The 23,646-nt window shown below is 46.8% G+C and overlaps 1 pseudogene; it reads left to right on the top strand.

Annotated features, from left to right (window-relative positions):
- Positions 1-7,080: 7,080 nt before the first annotated feature.
- LOC117847660 (uncharacterized) lies at positions 7,081-9,379 on the top strand (annotated as a pseudogene).
- Positions 9,380-23,646: the final 14,267 nt, after the last annotated feature.

Raw genomic sequence — 23,646 nt, 5'->3', positions numbered from 1 at the left:
CCCTCCCATTGGTTGAAGCTTTTCTCACCTACTCCCTCTCCTGTTACCCCTTCCCTCCACCCTCCCTCTCTCCTTATCCATTCCTCTCACCTTTTCTCTTTCTCCACGGGGGGAGGGGGAGGGGGCGGCACATAGGGGCCTGGCGGTCGGAGCAGGGGACATGACGACACATGGCCCGGCGGCGCAGGAACTCAGCTCCCAGCTGTGGAGACCACCCCTCGGACGTCCACACTTAAGCAATATAGTGCCATGCCCTAGATCAGTATCTAGCACTAGCGTATATCGGAATGATTATCAGAGTAAGAAGAGGAGAAAATAGGAAGAATTATTTTGATGTTATCTTCACCTTTAGGGAATAATCAAGCAGCAATCAATGCGCAGCGGAAAGACGAAAGCTAACTCCCTAGGCAACCTAGCAAAACAAGTAAGATTGAGTAGTTTTGTCAGAAGTACTTAGCAAGTATTTTAACGTAGAAAAGTTACTAACATGTAAGTTAAATTAAGAAAAAACTAGGTTTATATGCAGAAAGTTGTTTGTATGCATAGAGTAACACCATTTGGGCTTTAAAAGGGGTAGTTGTTATTATTATAATAATGTTCTTTTGGCCCTAGAGGGGGAAACAAGCCTGCCCTACCAGTTCCCATATTTTAAAGGAAGCGATCGCCAGGATCTTGCATATCTCAAAACCTGGGCATCTACCCCTAATTCTCTACTTTGTATCAAAGAGGTGTGACTAATCAAAGAGAGCTTTGACCATGTGAGTTCATGACCGAGAACCTCGGCTATTCGAATAGATTTATTAACTCTACAGAACCTGTATACTTTACCCATACGATCGGGTAGCCCATACCAAGGCCTTTAGCGGTACTACACTACGAGACCCGTGCCCACCGAGCATCCATCTCTAGATGACATCCTCTAGCTCCATCCACGGATAACCCTGGGGCCTAAGCAGGGGCCATTCCACGTCCCATCAGGGACACTAACCCAGGAAAATAGATGCATCATAATGTGGCATACAATGCCACCAGGCCCTACGGACCTCAACCAATGACCCGTGCCGGTCGAACCTGGGACTCTGCGTAGGTCCTTCTCCAGTCTATCCATTGCCCACCGTGGCTCCTTGGGATGGTTTACTAGATTCTGTAGTGTGGTGTGAATCAAGTCCTCACATAAGTAGGCACTCCCAAAGGCTGTACCTTTTTGGCTCGTATGGTTGCACATGTACTGTGGAAAGACTTTCTTAATGAGTCGATCCTAAAATGACCAAGGTAACGATGGATAGGGGCTCCTTGCGAGGTTATCCAACTTACCTCGTGTCCTCCTTAGTTGGTTGCTATTCAAGTTTTAAAGTTAATTTCCTTTACCACAACTCACACCTAAAGGTTTAAATTGGCAACAGAAAATATGTGAGTTCTATTAGGCCTTAAGTATAAGGCCATTCTTACGATTTTAAGCAAGGAGGAAGAGCAAGGGATTGCTTTCAGGAATATGCTTAACCTTACATTTAGTGGGCTTATGAAATATGCATTATCACATTATTATCTTGGTTAATTTTAGTATTACAAAATATAGCATGAACAAGGGGTTGGTGTTAAGACTTGCCTTGCTTGTTAAGCGGCGAAACCGAATCCTTATATGGATGACTATCTTCGAGGTGAACTTCTTGGGGAGAGATTAAGTTACTAAAAAATAGAAGAAATAAACATACAATCAATCACCAATCAAAGTAATCCAAAGCTCAAGGTTTCAAGAAAGGTTATGAAGAGCGTCAGGTTATAGGATAGGATTCGAATGGTATTTCCTATGTTTCTGGTGATTTCTAGGTGTAGGTTCCAAGTTTAGGAGATAATTTGATGGTGGTTTTCAAGCTATGGGTATGTGCCAAGAATCTCCTAAGCTCCTAGAAGTTTGGCATCATTCATAATATAAAGGAAATATGATTTCTATAGGTTTATGAAGTGGCTCCTTAGTTTTGGAGGTTTATAACATGGGTTTTGGGATGTGAACTCATGAATGTGCCTAGAATGTATCCTAGTATTTTTAGAAATTTACTGGTTATTTTTGGAGCTAAGAAATGTAAAAGGAGAATTTGGGGTACACTTATGGGGCTTTTCGATTGGCTGAAAATGGCTTTATTTGGTTTAGGACCTTAATGATGTGCAAAAGGATATTGGTTGTTTCTAATAGGCATATAAATCTATATAATATTTTAAGGAATTTTGGTGAAATTTTCAGAGAAGAGAATTGGTCAGAATAACATTTCGTGTGCATTTGGCCGGGTGGATCTAGAATTTTTGGTGGGGTTAGGTGGCTGACAGGGGCTCGATCAGTGGGGCTCGTGGGCGTGGGGCTGCGTTGTGCACCGGTGTGGTGGACTTGTGGACCGGTCGCGGGATGTGAGGGCGGTCTTGTGGACCGAGTGCATGGAGGTGTGGGGGTGTGATTCGGCGGGTGTTGTGGCGTGCGTGTGTCACTGGTGTGCAGGCCCCCTGCTGGTGTGGATGCCACCTAGACGCCACGTCAGCACGCCGCCCAACATGAGCGCCGGAGTGCGACAGTGCAAGCAGGGGACCTTGTCGGAGCTCCCGCTGTCGGCGGCTACGGGGCGGCTATTACAACGAGGACTAGCTCTAGGGGCTCGAGATGCAACGGCGGAAAAGGTGGGCTACGTGTTGAGGTGGACCGAGGCTCACAGCGGCCGACACGGTTTTCCGGAGTTGGGCGGCGGCGCGGTTAGGGGAGGGATGCGAGCTGGAGGAGGCTAGGGGCTCAGGAGAGAGCGCGGATAGCATAACAGGACTACCTGAGGTGGTTCCACAGGCAGCGTGATGGATGGGCCGATCGGCGACGATAGGGGTAAGCGGCGGTGGTGGGTGAGTGCAGAGCGATCGGCAAAGCGGCGTTGTGGCGTGGGAAATGTGGCTACGACCCTGCGACGTCCTCAACTTCGACCCGCCCGGCTCTAGGAGATAGAGCACGACAACAACGAGTGGAGATGGCACGACGGTTCCTAACTCCAACAGGAGGGAGAAGAGGTGGTGTGGAGTGAGGAGGCGCCGGGGGGAGCTATTTATAGCCCCGGGAAGGGCTCGTGGATGAGCTCGGGCTGGCGGATAAGGCCGGGGGCGAGCGGATAAGCTCGCCAGCCATTGATGGCAGGCAACCGCATGGTGCCGGCGTAGCGCTCGGGCACCGGTGCAGAGGAGCAAGGGAGAGGCTCCGGGCATGAATCGAGGGCACGTGTTGACACGGCTGGATGATGCGGGTACAAGGCGCTCCTCAGGGTGATGAGAGGTGGACAGGGTGAGGAGATCAGGGTGACAGCCGCCGGGGCAAGGCTGGGACGTCGCGTGTGCAGGTGCAGGTGGTCGGGGTCATGAGGGAAGGGGAGTGAGTCCTAACAGAGGGAGTCGGCGAGGCGTGGCTGCGACGGTGTAGCGCGCTCGTCACGGAATAGGGAGACAGATCCGGGTGACGTCGTGCTGGTGTGCAAGGGGGGAGGAACGAGCGGGTGTGAGAGGGATTGGAGGGGAAGAAGGAAGATGACGCAGGTCGTCGTGGGCTGGGTCGGCGGCGGGGCCAAGCGACCTGCTTAGGCCATGCGGAATTCAAAGTTCAAATTTAAGAAGTGTTCATGAGCTTTGGATTACTTCTAAATTCTAGAGCACTCAAATGCACAAACAAGTTATGTTTAAGCTTAGATGGACACACTCTAAGAGATTTTAATCATGAGGGGAGGAAAAGAGGATTAAAGTTAAGTGTGTTTTGAAAACTTTTAAAAAGTACTTATGTTTATGGATTTGAATTTGGGGATGTTACAGATCTACCCCACTTAAGGGAATCTCGTCCTCGAGATTTAGAGGGGTGGAATGGGTAGGGTACTATTTATTTGTTTAGATCTTTGTGGTTTATTTCCTAATATTGCATGCATCTTTGGTTTTGATTTATATATTTTTAGGGGTTATAGTTTTAGGGACAATGTTATATGATTATTCTTTGTTTTATTTTTATCCTTAGGTACCTCAACTTTCCTTTATTATCTTCTTATCTTTGGATGAGTTATTTGTTGGTTGTTTATTATTAGGGGATCATTGCCTTTGTACAATTTCCTCTTAGTATGTATTTATAGCTTTATTGGGCTTCCTGGTTACTTCCGTATCTATTAGGTTGGATTACATATTTTATTTCTTCTTTATATAGGGTGCTACCCTACTTAAGGTGTTTTCGGATTCTTTTATTTGTCTTTTAATCTTTCCTTAAGCTTATGGGTAGGGTTTTTATTCATGATCTTTTGGGAGTCTAATATTTATTTACTGCTTTTCATAGTTAATATTTCAATGATCCCCACCCCAACACCGCCCACCAGTTGTCCCTCGCCACCCGGCCGGCAGTGCCATCGCCGCCATGCCTCACCGCCCGCCGCCTGCCTCCACCGCCGGGCCTACAGCACCCGTGAAGCTCTCTCTAGGTTCGACAGCACAAGGAAGCCCAACCCCAAACCCCAAACCCGAAGCCCAACCCCGGAGCGCCGCTGCCATCGATGGTGGCACTCATCCGTGCCGCCCTTCGGCAGCAACGCCGCGACCGACAGTTGCGCCGACGCGGCCGATGGTGATGGTGGCGCGGATGTGGTTGGGCTCAGCGTGAGCGTGACGGCGGTGTTGCAGAGTAGCTTCAGCAGCGTGTGGTCATAGGCTATCGCTGCACCGACCACGACGACATCTCCGTGTTCACGGCAACGTGGGTGGGAAGAGCACCTGGTGAGCGTGCTTGGAGGTGGTGGCAGCATGGTGGCACTTAGCAGCAGTGGCACGATGTTAACGGACGGTGGAGCAAGGTGGCGCTTACGTGCATGATGAAATGTCCAAGAAGGAGGGAGAGAAGAGATGCCATGGCAACGTGCCATGTCAGCGTTACGTGCCCATGTGGAGGAGTATGGATCTGCGGTGAAAGATTTAGGGCTTCTTTGGTAGAGCTCTCCTAATGGCTCTAGCTCCCGCTTCTAGAGGAGCCATGCCAAACACCAAAAAAGAAAATGGCTTCGATGTTGAAGCACTTTGGAGCCGTTCGCGAAAATGAACTGGGACCACGAAGCCAAAAATACTAGCTCCAGCAGCTCCTCCTTCCACCCCCCACATTGATTGTACCAAAATACCCATAGAGTTCAGCTAATTTCACCCCCACATGCCACCAGTGTCCCGACCCACCAAGCCCCAACGGCGCGCGCGGTGGCCAAGGGATCGGGCGCTAGCAGGAGCAGATGCAGCAGCTAGGCACCAGCGATGACGACGGAGCGCGCGGTGGGCACTAGCAGCAGCGTACGACGGCGAGGAGCAGCGACAACGGCGGAGCGCGCAATGGGCACTAGTGGTCGCGGAGCAACAACAAGCGACGAGGGCTGCACCTTGGGGCCGGAGCAGGGCGACGCGTCGGGGCCATAACGTGGCGATGAGGGCGCGACGTGTCAAGGATCGGAGCCGCACGACGCACACTCCTCGTAGGGCGGCAGGCTGGAGCAGATGGGGTTGGGGTGGACCGGCGGATTGGAGCAAGGATGAGGACCGGAGGACCGGATAAGGATGAAAAACCAAAAGAAAAGGAGAGATAGAAAATAAAAAGGAAAAATGAAATAATTAGTTAATCTATAATTAATAAAGAAAAGGGAGAAACTATTGATTGATCTATAATTATATATATTAATTCTTTTCATTTCACATCTAATCACATTATAAATTGTAGAAAAAGAATGTAAAACCTATTGTACAACCAAGTGAAAAAGTCAGGGGCATAATGGACATTGGACATCTTCATCAACTCATGACAAAAGATGAGGGAGTTATTTTACCAAACGTTTCGTAAACGGGCTCCATTTATACCAGAGAAGTCGCTCCACCAGAGGAGCCAGAGCCGGAGCTGTTTTAGGAGGAGTCGAAGCCTCGCCAAATGAGCCCTTAACAAGTTTATTAACCTTAAAATACACTTTTCAAGTTCGTGGATCTAAATGACACCTCTTTCCTTACAAGTGGATGGACTTCTAGCGCATATTACTTTAAAAGTTTTAAAAAACTTGCAAGGAGGCGGAGTGGGATATGGGAGGCCCGGAGAGGAAGAAGATCCGGGGTGATGAGACCATGGCCCACCCGATCGACCAGCAAGATCAGCGGCAGCCTGCTACTCTGCTCGCCAGTGGCAGTTGGCGTTCAGACAGACGCTGACCTGACTGCTGGCTCGGATGGATCATGCATGGATGGTCAGTCAGGAGGAGCCAAAAGTCCTGGCAGGGCCCCCCTTCGGCCTTCCCATCCCCTCCCCCCGAGTGGGCCGGGTTTCAAACAAACGCTGCCGCGTGCGGGCCCGGAGCGCAGACGAAGAAAGCCTCCTTACGTGGGCCCCGCTGGACCCGGCCCCACCAGCCAGCTCTCTCGTCCGCAACAGCGGCGCGGCGACGCCAAGCCAACCACGATTAGTGAGCAGCAGGCCGGCAGTTATGGCTTACGGCGGCCGCGCATGGACCTCGCGTGCTTTCAAACGGAGTGCCCGCCCCGCCCGCAACGCCACGGGAAACCGCCTCCCTCTCTCCTTCCTTTTCCGCTTTGCGCGTTTCACACTCGACACTGGAACCTGCACTTTGTACCCTTTGCCACCTGTTTATGTTTAGTCCACCATGCGTTTTCCAAAAGCATTGTCAAAGTTCAAAATTAGCGAATATAGTGCTCTTTCTTTTGTGTAACAAGAACAAGGACAGCAAAAGGTTGACGAAAAATTACTTTGAGGGTTTCAAATTCAAATACCAAACAAACTGCGCTTCAACAGGCCTGGCTCGCTTGTGGCAGGCACCTTTTATGTGGTTAGGTCGAAACTATGCCATCTAGAGGAGCATCTATCTACTAACAACGGGTAGATCGTAGATGCAACCCCTGACAAAGAAGGGTATTTGATACTTGCAAAGCTTTCCGTTTTTCAAATAAAAGAGGTAAAATGGCAGTAACTATTTGAAAGGGGAAAGATTTTGATGAAATTCATGTCGCTCAAGCGGGTCAAATCCAAAAGAACACTGGTTAACATTGTCCCACTCTTTTTTGCAACAAGCCTGGCCTTTTTTCTATTCCGTTTGCCTGCTTCTTCCTCCCTCCCCTGCTTTGACTGCTTTCCCTCCGTTCCCAGTTCAAACCAGCAACGCCACCACCAGCCAACACCGTTCCTCCCACTCCACGCGGACCCGTGCTCACCGGCATCAGCACGCACCCGAATTCTAGACGCGCTCTCATGGCGAAGCTGGCGTCGTCGTCCGGCTTCGCGCTCGACTTCCTGCGCCGCCTCCTCTGCGCGCGCAGCGCCGGCAATGCCGACGGTCCCGCCACCGCCGCACCGACACCCCGCCACCTCCCCACGCCGGAAACGGAGCCGAGGAGCCCCTGCATTGTGGCCAGGCTCATGGGTCTGGACGCGATGCCGGCCGAGGCGCCGCACGCCCAGCCGACGCCGACGCCGACGCCGCCTCTCCCGCTGCGGCGGAGCCGCTCCGCGAGTTCCGCGGAGGGGTCGCCAAGCCCCTGGGACGCGCAGCAGCACCGCCACCAGCCGCGGGTGGTCCGGGCGTCGGCGTCGCTGAGGGAGAAGCCGGCGTACCTGAGGGAGGAGAGCGACGAGTTCCTGCTCCTCAGCTTCAGCCCCGAGGGCGACCGCCGCGGGAGCGACGACGCCAGGGAGGAGCTGGAGTTCTTGCTCGCAGCCGCGGAGCCGAAGACGCGGCGTGGCGAGAGGGGACCGGACGCGGACGGGGCCAGGAAACAGGGGAGGAACGGGCACTGCCGCAGGCTGCTGTTCGGCGACGAGGAGGCGGGGCCCTCGTCGGGCTCGGGCCGCCGCAGGAGAATGCCGGCGGCGGAGTGCGACGCGCAGAGCTCGAGCCCGGTGTCGGTGCTCGAGGTGAGAGATGCGCAGGAGGAGTCGTCCACCACCACTACCTCGTCGTCCTTGGAAGAGGTGGAGCACGCAGAGCCCTGCTCGGCTACCTCAGGTTCGTCCACCTCCCTCCTGACTGCATTACTTGCTTGTTTCCTTGCTGCACTCAGCATGCTAATCTTGATGTGCTCCCATCTCCCAATCCCAGAGCACATCAACCTTCATCACGTATAAGAATTGCCGCATCAAAATTTGTCAAAGAGGAAAAAACAGCAGCATATCAGAATTGCAGTTCATTTCCAACAATCCGACAAGCTTGTTCAGTCAAATTTGAAAAAAAATGCCATTTACATTTGTTGGTTGATAACTGCCATAAAAGAAAATCTTTTGTGGTCCAAGTTTTAGGATTAATTACGCAGCATCTTCTTCCAGTGAGTCCAAGACAGTGTGGGGGGCTTAAGTGTAAAATAATCCTACCATTAACCCTATCCATTGGATTAGCATCTTGTGGCCTTAATTCATAGTTTCCAAGGTTGCATGGGGTAGATGGTTTGCACCACATACGTTCTCATGTTCATGCGGCTTGATTATCTCTTCATGCTTGCTCTGAAAAGGTATGGAAATTGGAAAAAGATGTTCATGATAGTAACCCTTCACTGAAATACAGCACTATCAGCTAATAGTCACTCGACATAGTCCAAAAATTCATAAAACGTAAAAAGAAAAGAGACCACAAATCGATTGCTGATCATCATCCTGTATGAACCGCAAATTGCAGTGTTCTGTCAATTGTTCCAACCAACTATGCTGCGTATGAGTTTCTTCCTGCAACTGACAGCGCCGTTACTGTATCCAGTGACTGCAGATGAAGTTCAGAATACATTGGAAGAGCAGAACTCAAGGAGGAAGCCGCATGCTGATCTTGACCAGTTCGATAACCCATCTCCGGCGAGAAGCTCTTGCCATGCCTCCTCAAGAAGTTCAGACAGGGAGAGGAGGAACAGGAGAGTCGTGAACAAGGATGAGGTGATAGCACCGGATGTCACTACCATCTGGCAACCCATTTGCAGACTGGTTGAGGAAGATCTCAAGAACATGAAATGGTTGGTCCGGGATGGCGCAGATGTTGTTGCCGATATGGAGTCGGGCATTCTTGATCACCTCGTACGTGAGATAATGGATGAACTCGTGCAGGGAAGGCCTGTACATCCTTCCCCACTGAGATCCAAGAAACAATTGGGTGTCAAAAACTTTCAGACAAGACGAACAATCGGATGCTACTGAACAAGGATGGATTGATGTAGTCCTCAATCGCTCTCTGGCTGCAACATATGCTCTGAAATGCCATAAAGGTTGGTTTAGGATGATATCAAGATCACTGAAACAAGTGAATATGCATAATAGAAGTAGGCGTAGCCTCAGAGATTGCTGAAACCTGTCCTGAAGATATCAAGAATCCTGCAGTCTGTACTGCCAAGCTCTAAAACTGTACATGGTTTTACTCCAACTCCATGTACTAGCACCTGAATAAACTAATTACATGCGACTTAATTCAAAAAAAATTACCGCAGAAAATTGCTCGTAGCTCAGGTGTCTATTGGTAGATAAATTGGTATTTTTGGTCAAATTGCATCTTCCCAAAAACTCCAGTAAACCAAGATATTATCAAGAAATAAACAATCTGTTGCCTGATACTGCTAGATTTGGAAAGTGTCCTCGGATTGGGGCAACAGGTCAGGTTCAACGAACAGGAAGATGGAAAAATCTGGAAAATATTGCAGCATTGGGAGAAACCTGCAGTCTTTCAGCGAGGTGTGCACAGGTCTTGCAGATACAGAAGCCCACACCGCCGCCGCTGGCACCGCACAGTCAGTTGGAGCCTCCATCAATGTCGTACAGCGCGCCACCATGGACAAAAGGAGCGCGGCGCATTTGCGACCCAGCACGCATCGGTTGGAGCCGGGGAATCGCGTGGGACTGTTCCTTGCCGCGAGACCCGGTGACTCTCCCTTTGATCGGAAGTGCCAGAAGATGGAGCCCTAGGGTTAGAGCGCGTGGGAGGGGGTGGATGGAGCCCAGCACTTGCGCTGGCCGCCGGCGTCGCGCCGAGAGGAGGGGAGAAGGCTGCCATGTCAGGGAAGAGGGCTTATTTGTTAAACGTAAGGACCTTTTTGAAAAATATCGGATCGCGAGTAATAATCGCGATCCAAATTAGGGGTCTAAATGAAAAATATTGGATCGCAATTAATAATCGCGATCCAAATCAGGGGATATTTTGTAAAATATCCAGGCCGGGAACGGCGGTTCGACGGGGTCGCGCCGGCCACCGGCGGCCGCCGCCAGGGCGCCAACCTACCGTCATGCATCCCCCGCCGCCATAGCGCACCCAGCTGGAGATTCAGAGCCGGCACCGCCGGCCCCACGCTCATGGCATAAAGGTCTGAAACTGAACATCTCCGAGAAATACATGGGCGGTCAAAATGTTTCAGGCAAGACGAAGCAAGGCTGGATCGATGAACTCCCCGGTCGCAAGTTGTGTTCTGAAATGTGATGATACGACGACCACTGAAACAAGTGAGTTGCAAACATAGCAGCAGGCATAGGTTCAGAGGTTGCTGAACCTAAAGATATCAGGAACCTGCATTCTCCCTGTACTGCCTAGCTTTGCAACTGCAACTGCAACTGCATGTGCTTTTCCTCTCCACTTCAACTCCTTGTAATGACACCTGAATAACTGAATGACATATGAGTTAGCTCCTGATAAATTACCGCGGTTTACTGCTGAGTAGATAAATTAGTACTCTTGTTCACATTGATTAGCACTCCCTCCATCCCAAATTGTAGTAATAGCTGTCCCAAATTTGTGTGTCAAAAATTTATCTACCAGTATTCCTCTTCACATTGAGTACTTGTCAATGTGTGTCAAAAGAATTCAAAACTTTACAAGAAAATTGTGGTTCACTTACAGCTATCTGTCGAGTTCCTACTGTCAAAGTTTGTCAGGAAGAAAACTCAGTTCATATGAGAATTGGCTTTCATTATTCTGTCAAGTTTATAGAGTCAAAGAAGTAAATAATTGCCATATGGATGTTTTTGTGGTCCATGCTTCAGGTTTGTATATGCAGCATCTCCTTCTAATTATTGATCTAACCAGTCCAAAATGGCGTAATCCCAGTTTATGAAAACCTCATCTTCATGTAGCTTCGCCATTACTGCTTGTCTTTTTTAGAGGAACTACAGCAGGATCAACGCAAATCTGAATGTTATATTGGTCATATGCAAGGGTCAGGCATACAGGATTTGTGAAGGACAGTACAAAGGGAGCTAGCTCTGAATACTTGAAAAACTTGCTTGACTTGGACCTCGAATTCAAACATATCAGCTCGAAATCGCAGTGATTTATCAATAGATGAATTCAGACGTCAACACATCAATGCTGCTGCTTGGGTGTTTCGCTGTTTCTTCTGCTACTGAAGCGCTGTTACCTTATCCATCTCTTCTAACTGTAGAACACGCTTATTTTAGGTCTGGTTTGGTTTCTTATTTTTTAAGCACCCGTCACATCGAATGTTTAGATACTAATAAGAAGTATTAAACGTAGATTATTTACAAAACCCATTACATAAGTGGAGGTCTAACACTTATGTAATGGGTTTTGTAAATAGTCTACGTTTAATACTCCTGATTAGTATCTAAACATTCAATGTGACACGTGCTAAAAATAAGTAAAAATAAGGAGGTAACCAAACGCAGCCTTACACCATCGGCCCACGAGCCACTGCCTTGGGCACCTATCGTGATCGATTCGAGCCCCGCGCTTCGTGTGCATGTAAATGAATGGGGACATGTAAATTGGCATGTCCGCCGCGGCTTGAACGCCTCCATCATCTCCTCGCTTCTCGAAACCCACCCGACACCCTGCACGTGGCAGCCGCTACCATCAGTCCGGCGGGGCGGCGACCTCGTCGACGAGCGCCGCCCGATCGTACATCCAAGCTCCGTTGCCGTCGTTGCAGAACTCGACCGGCCCACGCCACGCACGCGCATGCGGCCATGGCGCGCCACGCCGGGGCGGCATGGCCCCACTAAGCTGGCACTGCCTGAGACTCACCGGCGAGGCCACCGGCGCGTCGTATCGCCCGGACGAGTGCTGGAACGTGTAGGTCCGGTCGCCGGGGACGCAGAACGGGAAGCGGCGCTCCCGGGCGACGCCGTGAGCTGCGCGCGACGAGGAACGCCGGACTCGGGGGCGGACGGTAAATGAAATACCGTCCACCCCTTGGCCTGTTGTGGCCGTAGGATGAGACTCGTGCGTTCTAGATCGACGTGAATTGCAGGCGGCGACATGTTTCGACGGTCCTCGCGTGATGGGCCGCCGTTGACGTGGACAACGCGCTACGCGGGGCTTCAACCTGTGAGCCCTGTCGCCGCCGACGAAGGCAGCGCCGCCGGATGAAGAACCTCGCTGGCGATGCCGGCTCCTGCGCATCGGCGCGGTTTGTCGGCATGACCGTGCGCATGTTGACGGCGCGGTTCGTCGCGCCATGAGCACGCGCGCATTGCCCGAGCGAGCAGCGCCACCGAGGTCGGTCGGCTTCGCGCGAATGGACACCTTGAAGTTGAAGTCGTCAGCGAAACCTGCTGGTGGCAGCAAGGTGCGCGAGCACGGAGAGCAGGGAGAGCGCGGCAACGGAGGGACGGAGGCGGTTGCCGACCGCGCGCCGAAGTCTTTGGTGTTCCGTTGATGGTGGTGGCCCTAGAGAATAGATGGTAAGATACACACGAAGGCTTCGATCGACACGCCACCATCGACGGGAATGCGAAGAAGGAAGAACACGAACACCCGTGTCCCGGTGGTCGTGCTGACACACGTGCTGCCCTCATCACCATGGCTGCCAAGTGCCATCCCCTGCTCAGCTCCACCATGGCTGTGCTTCTTGCAAGCCAAGCTGGCTTGAGACACTATCAGACAGAGGCCCTGCAGCTGTAGCATCAGCCCATCAGACATCAGACTGGAAATTTCCAAGTCGCCGTTTTTCTGGATCTAGGGGGTGTTTGATACCCATGCTAAACTTTAGCACCTGTCACATCGGATGTTTGATACTAATTACGAGTATTAAACATAGTCTAATTACAAAACTAATTGCACAGATGGAGTCTAATTCGCGAGATGAATCTATTAAGCCTAATTAGTCCATGATTTGACAGTAATCATTTGCTAATGATGGATTAATTAGCCTTAATAGATTCATCTCGCAAATTAGACTCCATCTGTGTAATTAGTTTTGTAATTAGCTCAGCATCCGAACATCCGATGTAATCTTGCTAAAGTTTAGCACATCGTATCCAAAAGCTTCGTTACGCTGCTGCGGAGCATCTTTTTTCTCGTGAGTGATGTAGCCAGTCCAAGAAGGCACAATCCAAGTTTTTGAAACCTCGTTTTCACGTGGCTTAACCATTTCTTTACTCTAGCTCTGAAGTCTGAACACTGCCAAAGGTATGGAGGTGGAGCCAGCTCTTTCACGATGTACTATGACAATAACCCTTCTGATGAGATCTAGTGCCATTAGATATACTGTAGGTAATGTCACTTGACTTGGTCCAACAACTCAGACAACCCATGAACGGAAAATTGCAGTGTTTTGTCAATTGTTAGTTAAACGTCAATTCTGCCGCGTATGAGTTCTTTTTCTTGCTACTGACAACATTGTTATTGTTCCTACTTACTGTAGAACCAAGGTCCGTTTACATTGGTGCGACACTCCTGGAGGAAGGTGAGGCCGACTTATGCAGGAAAGTCCAGGAAAGGATGCACTGAAGTGACCAGTCGGCTTGCGTTATAAAATGTGATGTGGTTTAGGATGGTATCCGGTTATAACAACATGTTAGTCCAAGGTTGGCTAACTCAGGAGATGAGCATATTCTTACTAAGACAGAGAAGATGGCTGCTAGGAAAAATCTGGAGCTCAAAGAAGGTAATTATGAAACTGAAGTCTCCTTTCATTTTCCTTTAGATAATGTTATCTGTAATGTTAGTCAACTAGGGGTTAGGTTGGGAGAGAGTGAAAAAGAGAAGGAAAGGGTAGTACAAGAAATTCTCACAGTACAAAAGAGAGACATAGATCTGCCTGTAGAGGTAGATAATCAAGATGAGAGTAACCTGTACAGTGACATGGAGGAGGAGAGGGAAGAAATAGAAAGTAGTCAAATTCAGAACCTTTGTGGGGAACTTTTGGAAGAGGTTTTTGACGATGATTTTAGTTACATGGATTTTTACTCTAAGATGGGTAATCACAAGTCTTGTGCTAAGTCACGAAAGAGAAAGACTTGTAAGGTCAGACTACCCAAAGTCAATATCGATATGGTTTCCAAATGAGAGGAATCTTCTGGAACAGCAGAGGTCTTAGTGACTTAGCTAAAAAAATATTCCTTTTAGAAACATCTAAAGAGCAGAACTTAGCTTTCATTGCTCTTCTAGAAACAGGAAAAAGAGACTTTACCCAAGCCACTCTAAGTAATTTGTGTGGGGGGAAAAACTTTATCTGGCATTGGACTGAACCACATGGAAGATCAGGGGGTATCCTCCTAGGTGTGGATCTAGATGAGTTAGACGTTGGTAGTATTGATGAAGGAGACTTTTATGTGAAGTTCAAAGTAAGGACAAGAAAAGATAATTTCCAGTTTGTGTTGGTGGCTGTTTATGGAGCAGCACAACCAGCTTTTAAAGAAGCTTTCTTGACCGAAATGGTGCAGGCCTGTAGAAAAGAGAACCTTCCTATTGTCCTTGGGGGAGATTTTAACATCATAAGAAACCCAAGTGAAAAGAACAATGAAAGGTACGAAGACAAATGGCCCTTTCTTTTTAACGCTATCATAGATAGCTTAAATTTAAAGGAGATACATATGTCAGGAAGAAAGTACACTTGGGCTAATTCCTTAAAAAATCCAACATATGAGAAATTGGATAGGGTGTTGGTTAGTACAGAGTGGGAAGAGAAATTTCCTTTAGCTACGGTTGATGCATTGAGCAGGGAAATCTCAGATCATACACCCTTATTGCTTAGTACTGGACAGGAAGGGGTGAGAAGGAGCCAACACATGTTTAAGTTTGAACTAAGCTGGCTTTTGAGGAAAGATTTCCTTGAGATAGTAGCTGATGTGTGGAGTAAGGAAAGAAAAGGTTCCAATCCTATGCAGAAATGGCAAAATAAGATTAGGAGGTTAAGGCAATTTCTGAGAGGATGGGCTAAAAACCTAAACGGGAAGTATAAAAAAGAAAAACAGGAGCTGCTTAAAAGGGCAAATGAGCTAGATAAAAAGGCTGAATCACAGCTGCTAAGTCAGCAAGAAAGTAATTTAAAGAATTGCATTCAAGATAGACTAGTTCAGCTCTTGAGAGAAGAAGAAATAAGATGGTATCAAAGGGCAAAAAGCAATAAGCTACTGAATGGAGATAACAACACAAAATATTTTCATATGGTAGCCAATGGCAAACACAGGAAAACAAGAATTTTTAGACTGGAACAGGATGAAAGCATTATAGAAGGGGATGATAATCTTAAAAATTACATAACTAAATATTATAAAGAACTATTTGGATCTCAATCAAGGAACATTTGTTCTATGAACGAATCCTTGACAGAGGATATCCCTCAAGTATCAAGAGAAGAAAATGAAATCTTGACTGAAAGATTCACAGAAAAGGAGGTCAGAGAAGCTATCTTTCAAATGAAGCATAACAAAGCTCCGGGACCTGATGGATTCCCAGTGGAGTTTTACCAAGTATTCTGGAGTCTCATTAAAGATGATCTAATGGCCATGTTTGAAGACTTCCACAAAGGTAATCTACCACTATTTTGTTTAAACTTTGGGATAATAACTCTAATCCCAAAACTCCAGGAAGTGAAAATGATGCAACAGTATAGACCAATATGTATGTTAAATGTCAGTTTCAAAATCTTCACAAAAGTGATGGCCAATAGGTTTTCTCTGGTGGCTGAAAAAGTCATCAGGCCATCACAGACTGCTTTTATGCCTGGGAGGTACATAATGGAAGGGGTAGTAGTACTTCATGAAACTATACATGAGTTAAGCAGGAAAAAGCAAGATGGAATCATTCTCAAATTGGACTTTGAGAAAGCCTATGATAAGGTTAATTGGTCTTTTCTTCAACAGGCATTAAGAATGAAAGGCTTCTCCTCAAAATGGTGTGAGTGGATAGAAAGTATAGTCAGTAAGGGAAGTGTGGGGGTAAAGGTAAATGATGATATTGGACATTTCTTCCAGACAAAAAAAGGTCTTAGACAGGGTGATCCATTATCGCCAATGCTATTTAATATAGCAGCAGACATGTTGGCTGTTCTTATTGCTAGAGCAAAACATAGCAACCAAATAAAGGGCCTAGTGCCACATCTCGTAGATGAAGGATTATCTATCCTCCAGTACGCAGATGACACAATACTCTTCATGGAAAATGATTTAGAGCAGGCAAGAAACTTGAAATTGGTGCTAAGTACCTTTGAAAAACTTTCAGGCCTCAAAATTAATTTCCATAAGAGTGAATTGTATTGTTTTGGGGAGGCAAAAAACCAAGTTAAGGTTTATGTAGAGACATTTGGGTGCAAGGAAGGAACACTACCATTTAGATATCTTGGAATTCCAATGATGCATCGCAGAATTGCAAAAAAGGATTGGAAAATGACTGAAGAAAGGTTCCAGAAAAAATTAGCAAGCTGGAAGGGCAAATTAATGTCAGTGGGAGGCAGGTTAGTACTGATAAATTCTATCCTCTCAAGTTTACCAATATTTATGATGTCCTTTTTTAGAATACCTAAAGGTGTTCTTAAAAGATTGGATTATTATAGATCTAGATTCTTCTGGCAAAGTGATGAACACAAAAAGAAATTTAGATTGGCCAAATGGAGTATCCTTTGTGCACCTAAGAATGTAGGAGGTTTGGGTATCTCCAATCTGGAGGTTCTAAATAGGTGCTTGCTAAGCAAGTGGTTATTTAAACTTCTAAATGAGGAGGGAGTATGGCAAACTTTGCTTAGAAAGAAATACTTGGTGAACAAGACTCTAACTCAAGTGACAAGGACGAGGGGAGATTCACACTGCTGGGCGGGCCTCATGGAAATAAAGGATCAGTTCCTGTCAATGGGAACATTTGAGGTGCATAATGGAGAAAAAACTAGGTTCTGGGAAGATGTTTGGATGGGAAAGACAACTTTGAGGGAAAGATATGCATCCCTGTATAACATAGTGAGAAGGAAAGATGACACCGTGGCCAAAGTATGTGGATCTGCCCCTCTAAATGTTTCTTTCAGAAGAGCATTAACAGGGCATAGATTGGAAGAATGGCTAAAATTAGTGGCTGATATTATAAGTCATGGTACAGACAGGCAGGAAGACAGATTTATTTGGAATATAAATAAAAACAAAGCTTTCTCAGTGAAATCAATGTACAGAGAAATAATGCAAGCTGAAAGAACACCATCCATGTGTGTTGCTTGGAAGTTAAAACTTCCATTAAAAATCAAGATCTTTTTATGGTATTTAAAGAAAGGGGTGATTTTAACAAAGGACAACCTCGCTAAAAGGAGATGGCAGGGAAGTACCAATTGTTGCTTCTGCAGATCAAAAGAGACAGTGCAACATCTCTTCTTTGAATGTAATCTTGCCAGATTCATATGGAGTACGGTTTTCTTTTCGTTTGGAATTCAACCACCGACGAGTGTTCCTAATATGCTGGGGTCTTGGGCTAGAGGGTTTCCTCGGAAGATTAGAAACCAGATGATTATAGGAGCTGCTGCTCTTTGTTGGGCCATATGGTTGAACAGAAACGATGTACTGTTCAAAGGCACGATCACTAATTCCTTCTTGCAGGTAATCTTCAGAGGGACCTATTGGACAAGAACATGGGCGGTGCTATCAAAGGAGGAAGAGAAAAATGAAATGAAGAACAACTGTAGCAGGCTCGAAGGCACTGCCTTGGAATTCTTCTCCAATAAGTATGGCTGGAACTTCAGACGAAGAATACTTCAGTAACAGGATTTCATCTGGGCACCGGAGAAGATCTTAGAGTCCTATCTAGTGCTTAGGAGTCGTGCTAGTGTTCCTGTCTTTGGAGTGAACTGTGTCTTCAAGGGTAGTACTGCTAGAACAGCCTAAGTGCTGAGTTTCTGTATTTGTGGTGTTAGTTTGGCTGCAGGCATCCACTCGTGGATGACCGAGGCCGGATTCTTTCCTTTATCTAAAAAAATGAGAAATATAGCCGCAGGCGCTGAGGCGCAGGTTCAGAGATTGCTGAACCTGAGTACCTCAGAAACTGCAAATAAGCAACTGATCCGAATGGCATTTATTCTTTCTGTAGTTTTTGAAGGTTTATTTTTGGCTGAATTTACTCTCTGTAGTACCAAGCTGTAAAACTGATGATGCCTTTTCTCTCTACTTCAACCCCAACTCCATGAATATGACATATGAGTTAGCTCAACATATATTACTGCAGAATATTTCTAGTAGGTGCCACTGAGCTCTTTCATGATAGTAAGACATCACTGCAACCGAGTCCTACCAGATACAGATAGTCACTTGACGTGGTTTGAAATTCAGAAGCATATATGAAGGAAATTTGCTGTGTTTTGTCATTTGCTCTAGTTAGCAATTCTACAGCATATGTGATTTCTTCTTGCTACTGACAACAGCGTTGCTGTTTATAGGATAAGAGAATTAGACGCGTCATCGCATTAATATAGAAAAAAGCAGTTTGATTACAACCCACCCGCACACACCTCCTTTTCATTAGATTACATTCTCGCCACACAAAAGATAATAGAAAACGACCAACCACCAACACAAGATCGCTGGGCCAAACTTAGCACAAGCGCCTTTTTTCCTGGACTCAGAGAGTGACCAACTGTACATTGTTGAAGACCCAGTTGTCACGGTGGAGCTGAAGCCCTAGCGTCGTCCTTAGCCAGCAGATGCATCCACCTGGTGCCACAACTGTAGAAGAAATTCAGTTTGCACTGGAGCAGCGCAACTCAAAGGCGAAGCAGCAACATGGTTTTGAGCAGTTCAACAGATTGCACCCCTGCAAGAAGCAATTGTCATGCCTCAAGATGTTCAGACAGTGAGAGGAGGAACATAAGGATGATGAACAAGTCCGAGGTGATCATCCCAGAGGTGACGGGCATCTAGCAACTCATTTGCGGAGTCTTAACCTTTATTTTTACTTTGGCCGCATTTTGTATCCTTGATCAGCTCATAGTGGTGGCAGTGGATGAATCGTGCACAAAGTTCAGAAGCTGTGCATTTCTTCGATCTCTGAGAAAAAAAGGTTCAGGCAAGACGAGCAATTGGATGCTATTCAACAAGGATGGACCGATGATGCGGCTAATCGACCTCTGGTAGCCACTTGTGTTCTGAAATGTGATTGCGAGCTGGTTTAGTATGGTATCAAGTTATCAACAATATGATGAGAAGATGCAAATTTGGAGGCAAACACAGGTTCAGAGATGACTGAACCTGAAGATCTCAGGAACTGAATAGTAGATACCCTCTCTGACTCTGTACCGCTAAGCTTCAAAACTGTAGATACCTTTACTCTCTACTTCGACTCCGTTTGTAGGCACCTGAAATGTGATCGGAAGCTGGTTTAGGATGATGCCAACTGCCAAGTCGTCAACAACATGATAAGGATACACAAATATAGCAGTAGACAAAGGTTCAGAAACTTTTGAACCTGAAGTTCTCAGGATCTCTACATGAATAGCTGAACTAAATAGCATGTATTCTCACTGCAGATGACTTTTCTCTCTACTTCAACTCCAAACATTGCACCTGAATACACCGCGAAAAAATGTAGTGCGCCTGAATTGCCGAATGGCATATGAGTTCCTGCAGAACGTTGCTCTTAGGAGGGCATTGGTAGGCAGTGAATTGGTATTTTTAGTCAAGTTGCAGATTGACCAATGCAACTGCTGTAAACCAATTATTTATGAGAAAAATAAACAATCATTTTGCTGATACTGCACGATTTGTCGGGTACCCGTTCATTTGAACAACACATCACATTCAACAAACACCGTCTTGGTAAGATGTTTAGAATTTAGGAAGGGTCCATGGATACATTTTTCATTGTTGCAACGTGGAAGAGAACATTTCACCGAGGTTGGTCCTAGAGGTCAGTGCAAGATTTCTCCAAGATCACAGAAATTTTTGGGACATTATATGATGGATAGGAGTATGCAATGTAGATTCAAGTAGCTGAATGATCCTGTCATTGGACACAAAACTGCAGGCTATTCCAATCATTTGATTAGCTCGAAAAGCGTAGAATTGAGGCAAAAAGAAAAGTAATAACCACCAAATATTCATCAGGGGCACTGGGCAGTACGCTGCAAACGGTGACTACAAGTAAAGCATATCATGCTGACGCTTCCTAATTCCAGCACAAGTGCGAGCCAGGGTGCCAGACAAAGCTAACCTGCAGAAGGCTTCCCCGTCGGCGTCGGCGCGACGCAACCGGAGGCACCATCTTGTCCGCGCTGACCAGACGAGGGCGACGGATGGCGACGACGCGTGCATAGGCCGGAGCCGGCGAATCGACCGCTCCCGGTCGAAATCTCCTCCGGTGACGCTTGGGATTGAGGGCGTGCGGATGGAAGGGGGACGAAAGGTGCGGCGGGCGGCGGCGGCGGCGTGTTTCCCCTGCCTACCTAGATCGAGGACGAGGGCGTACCTGTAAGCTATCAAGTATCAAGGGTCTTTTTTACAAATAATCGGATTGCGATTAATAATCGCGATCCAAAATAGGGGGGCGTTTGTGAAGTAATCTGCCGGACATGGCGGTCGACGAGGTCGCGCTGCGCTGGCCGCCGGCGGCCGTCAACACCATCGCCATGCCTCCCTCGCACAGCCAGCCGCTGCACCTTGGGCACCGATCCGCCGGCTTCGACGGAGCCTGCAAGGCTGCAACCTCCGCCGACCGCGACGCCACCAATCATGCACCATGGCTGTTCGGTAGTGGGCCGACCTGCGTGCTGCTTTAATCGCCATGGCCGCCGTCTTCGGCTCCATCTCTAGGGCTCTCCCGAGCAGCCGAGCCCAATCAAGCTGGCCTTCAATGCCGTGAGACAGAGGTCCTTCACCAGCAGCATCCGCCAACTGAAAAGTTCCAACTTGTCATAACTGACACAAGGACGTCTCTTGGTCCATGTCCCAGACGCGGCATCTCCTTCTACTCAGTGATCAGACCGGTCCAACACGGCGCAATCCAAGTTTCTGGAACCTCAATTTTCACTCGGCTTCCCATCATTTCTGCATGACTGCTCCTGAGTGCTGCAAAAGCTCTACAGCCAGTGGTTTCATGATAGCAACACGCCACTGGAATCTAGTACTGGAAGACACTGTTGCTAATAGTTGCTTGATTTGGACACCGAATTAAGGCAACGTATGGACTGCAAATTTCAGTGATCTGCCAATTGTTCTTCCCAGACATCAATCATCAATGCTGCTACGGCTGTGTTTCTTCTTGGAGAACTTGCTAGTTGCTACTGAAGGATTGTTACTGTATCTAGTTAACTGTAAAGGAGCTCTGTTTACACTTTAGCAGCAGAGCTCGAGCACGAAGCTGCAGGTGTTGTCGCCCAGATGGAGTCAGCCATCCTTGGTCAGCTCATGTGTGAGGCAACGGATGAACTTTTATGCAGTCAAGGCTTGCCTCTGCCAAGAAATGTTCAGGTAAGACATTCTATTGAACAAGGATTGATGAAGCTGTCAGAAAGATGACATGGATGCGAAACATTGCAGCAGAGATGGGCTTCAGAGATTGCTGAACCTGAAGATCTCAGGAGTCTGCATTCTCTCTGCTCTGTCAAGCCTTGAAACTGTACGTGCCTAATCTTTTTCACCACTTCAACCCCATGTGCTAGTACCTGGTTAACTCGATGGCATGTGAGTTGATTTCGTATAAATTATTGTTGCAGATGCTTACTCTATGGTTCATAATGGTTTATGCAAATTAGTATTTTGACAAAGTAGCATTCTGAACAAAGTGCAGTGAACCAAGTCTTTATCAGGATAATAAACAATCCTTTTCCTGAATACTACGAGATTTGTCGGAGTCCCCATGGATTAGACCAACAGATCATCTTCAACGAACAGGCTCTTGAGATAAGATGCTGAGAGGTTTTGGAGGGTTATGAATCTTGTCAGATTTCAAAGTTGCAACATTGAAGGAAACTTTCAGGGAGGTTGGGCACTTGGATTTCTTTTCTTCAGACAAATGAATGGGCAAATAATTTGTCGGGAAGTTTCAACGAAGATGAGGTCAATGATGTGTCCATTGCATAAGAAAGGTCTCAGATGTCCACATCGATGACAAATGCATTGCACATACAAACGGTCCCGTGAAAAGGAAAGCTTCAGTTTTCTAACCAGGGGAAGAAAGATGCGGCATTTCTTAATCGGTGCTTGGAGATAAGAAGAACTTGACATTAGATGGGACATCGCATGCTAATTGGATGCATAATGTGAAACTGAAAACCTATCTGGAACAGGATTTGTCGCCAGTCGTCCAACTGGTAAAATAGTGCAGATTGCTTTCGCAGCAAGGTTTGAATGCCTCACATGAAAACGAAGACCAAACTAACCAATTGTAAAGACAGCTGCAATGAAAACCTCCCTGTGACGCAAGTAAGTTTTTTTACTCGATATTGATATCATTTAGACATGCTACTCAAGCACTTGCCTTAGTCTTGCTGATTATGGTTTGACTGCATATAGATTAACCCCTTAAGCAAGCGTGATCATATAAATATGAACAAGTGGTTGATCCTTTCTGTTAAATTGTAAATTGCAGGCTGAGAAGTAGATTGGAAGAAATTGGGCAGAAAGGAAGAGCAGAGACAGCGGAGGCAAGTTGAAGCAACTCCACTATACATATACCTTCGCAGATAATTTAGGTAAAAGCACTTGATAACCACACCAATGTCAGCATGTTTCATGATGCTCAAATAAACAAAAGTTTCATCATAGATGGGAGGCTGGCAAGACAGAACATCGTTAATGATTCAAATACCTGGATAGACATAGAATACTCAAGAACAACAATATTCCAGCATGATTAAGAACTGAATACTTTTTAGGTGCAATAATTCGGAGTATCCAAACACAACAGCTGCACCATGCATATAAAAACCAGAGACAGCATGGACGATGATACTCGTTTTATCGTGATATATAATATGCAAAGACAGGAAAACAAAGGAGCAAAAGGACAAAAGAAGAGAAATCGGCCAATTAATGGATAGGAGGAAAAGGTCAAGAGTTCTAGAAGAATCATTTTTGTCAAAGCAAAATCAACATTGGCAACATTAAAAAATAGGAAATGACTGGATAGTGTCATTTTCTAGTCTAATATCTTGGCGGCATATATGCCCAGATTTTGGGGGGCTTTCTGTGCATTGTGCCTAACCCACCAACACAACAATAATTCGTTAAACTTGTTTTTGCTTTCGGTCCATGCATGAATGCCTCCTTTCTGATTGCAATATTTATTGATGATAAACTGGAGCATGACGCCACCATCTCCACTAAACTAACCTGTGATTGCCTTGCAGTCTACCTCCTATGGCCCACCAACCACTTGGCAAGGAGAAGCAATAGCGAATTTGCAAATGGCTCATATTCCACTTGTTTTTTCTTCGTTTTTAAATGAAAGAAGAATCAAGCAA

This window comes from Setaria viridis, chromosome 3 (genome assembly GCF_005286985.2).
Source record: "Setaria viridis chromosome 3, Setaria_viridis_v4.0, whole genome shotgun sequence".
In the NCBI taxonomy this organism is placed as follows: domain Eukaryota; kingdom Viridiplantae; phylum Streptophyta; class Magnoliopsida; order Poales; family Poaceae; genus Setaria; species Setaria viridis.
This window is presented reverse-complemented; position numbering and strand designations above follow the sequence as displayed.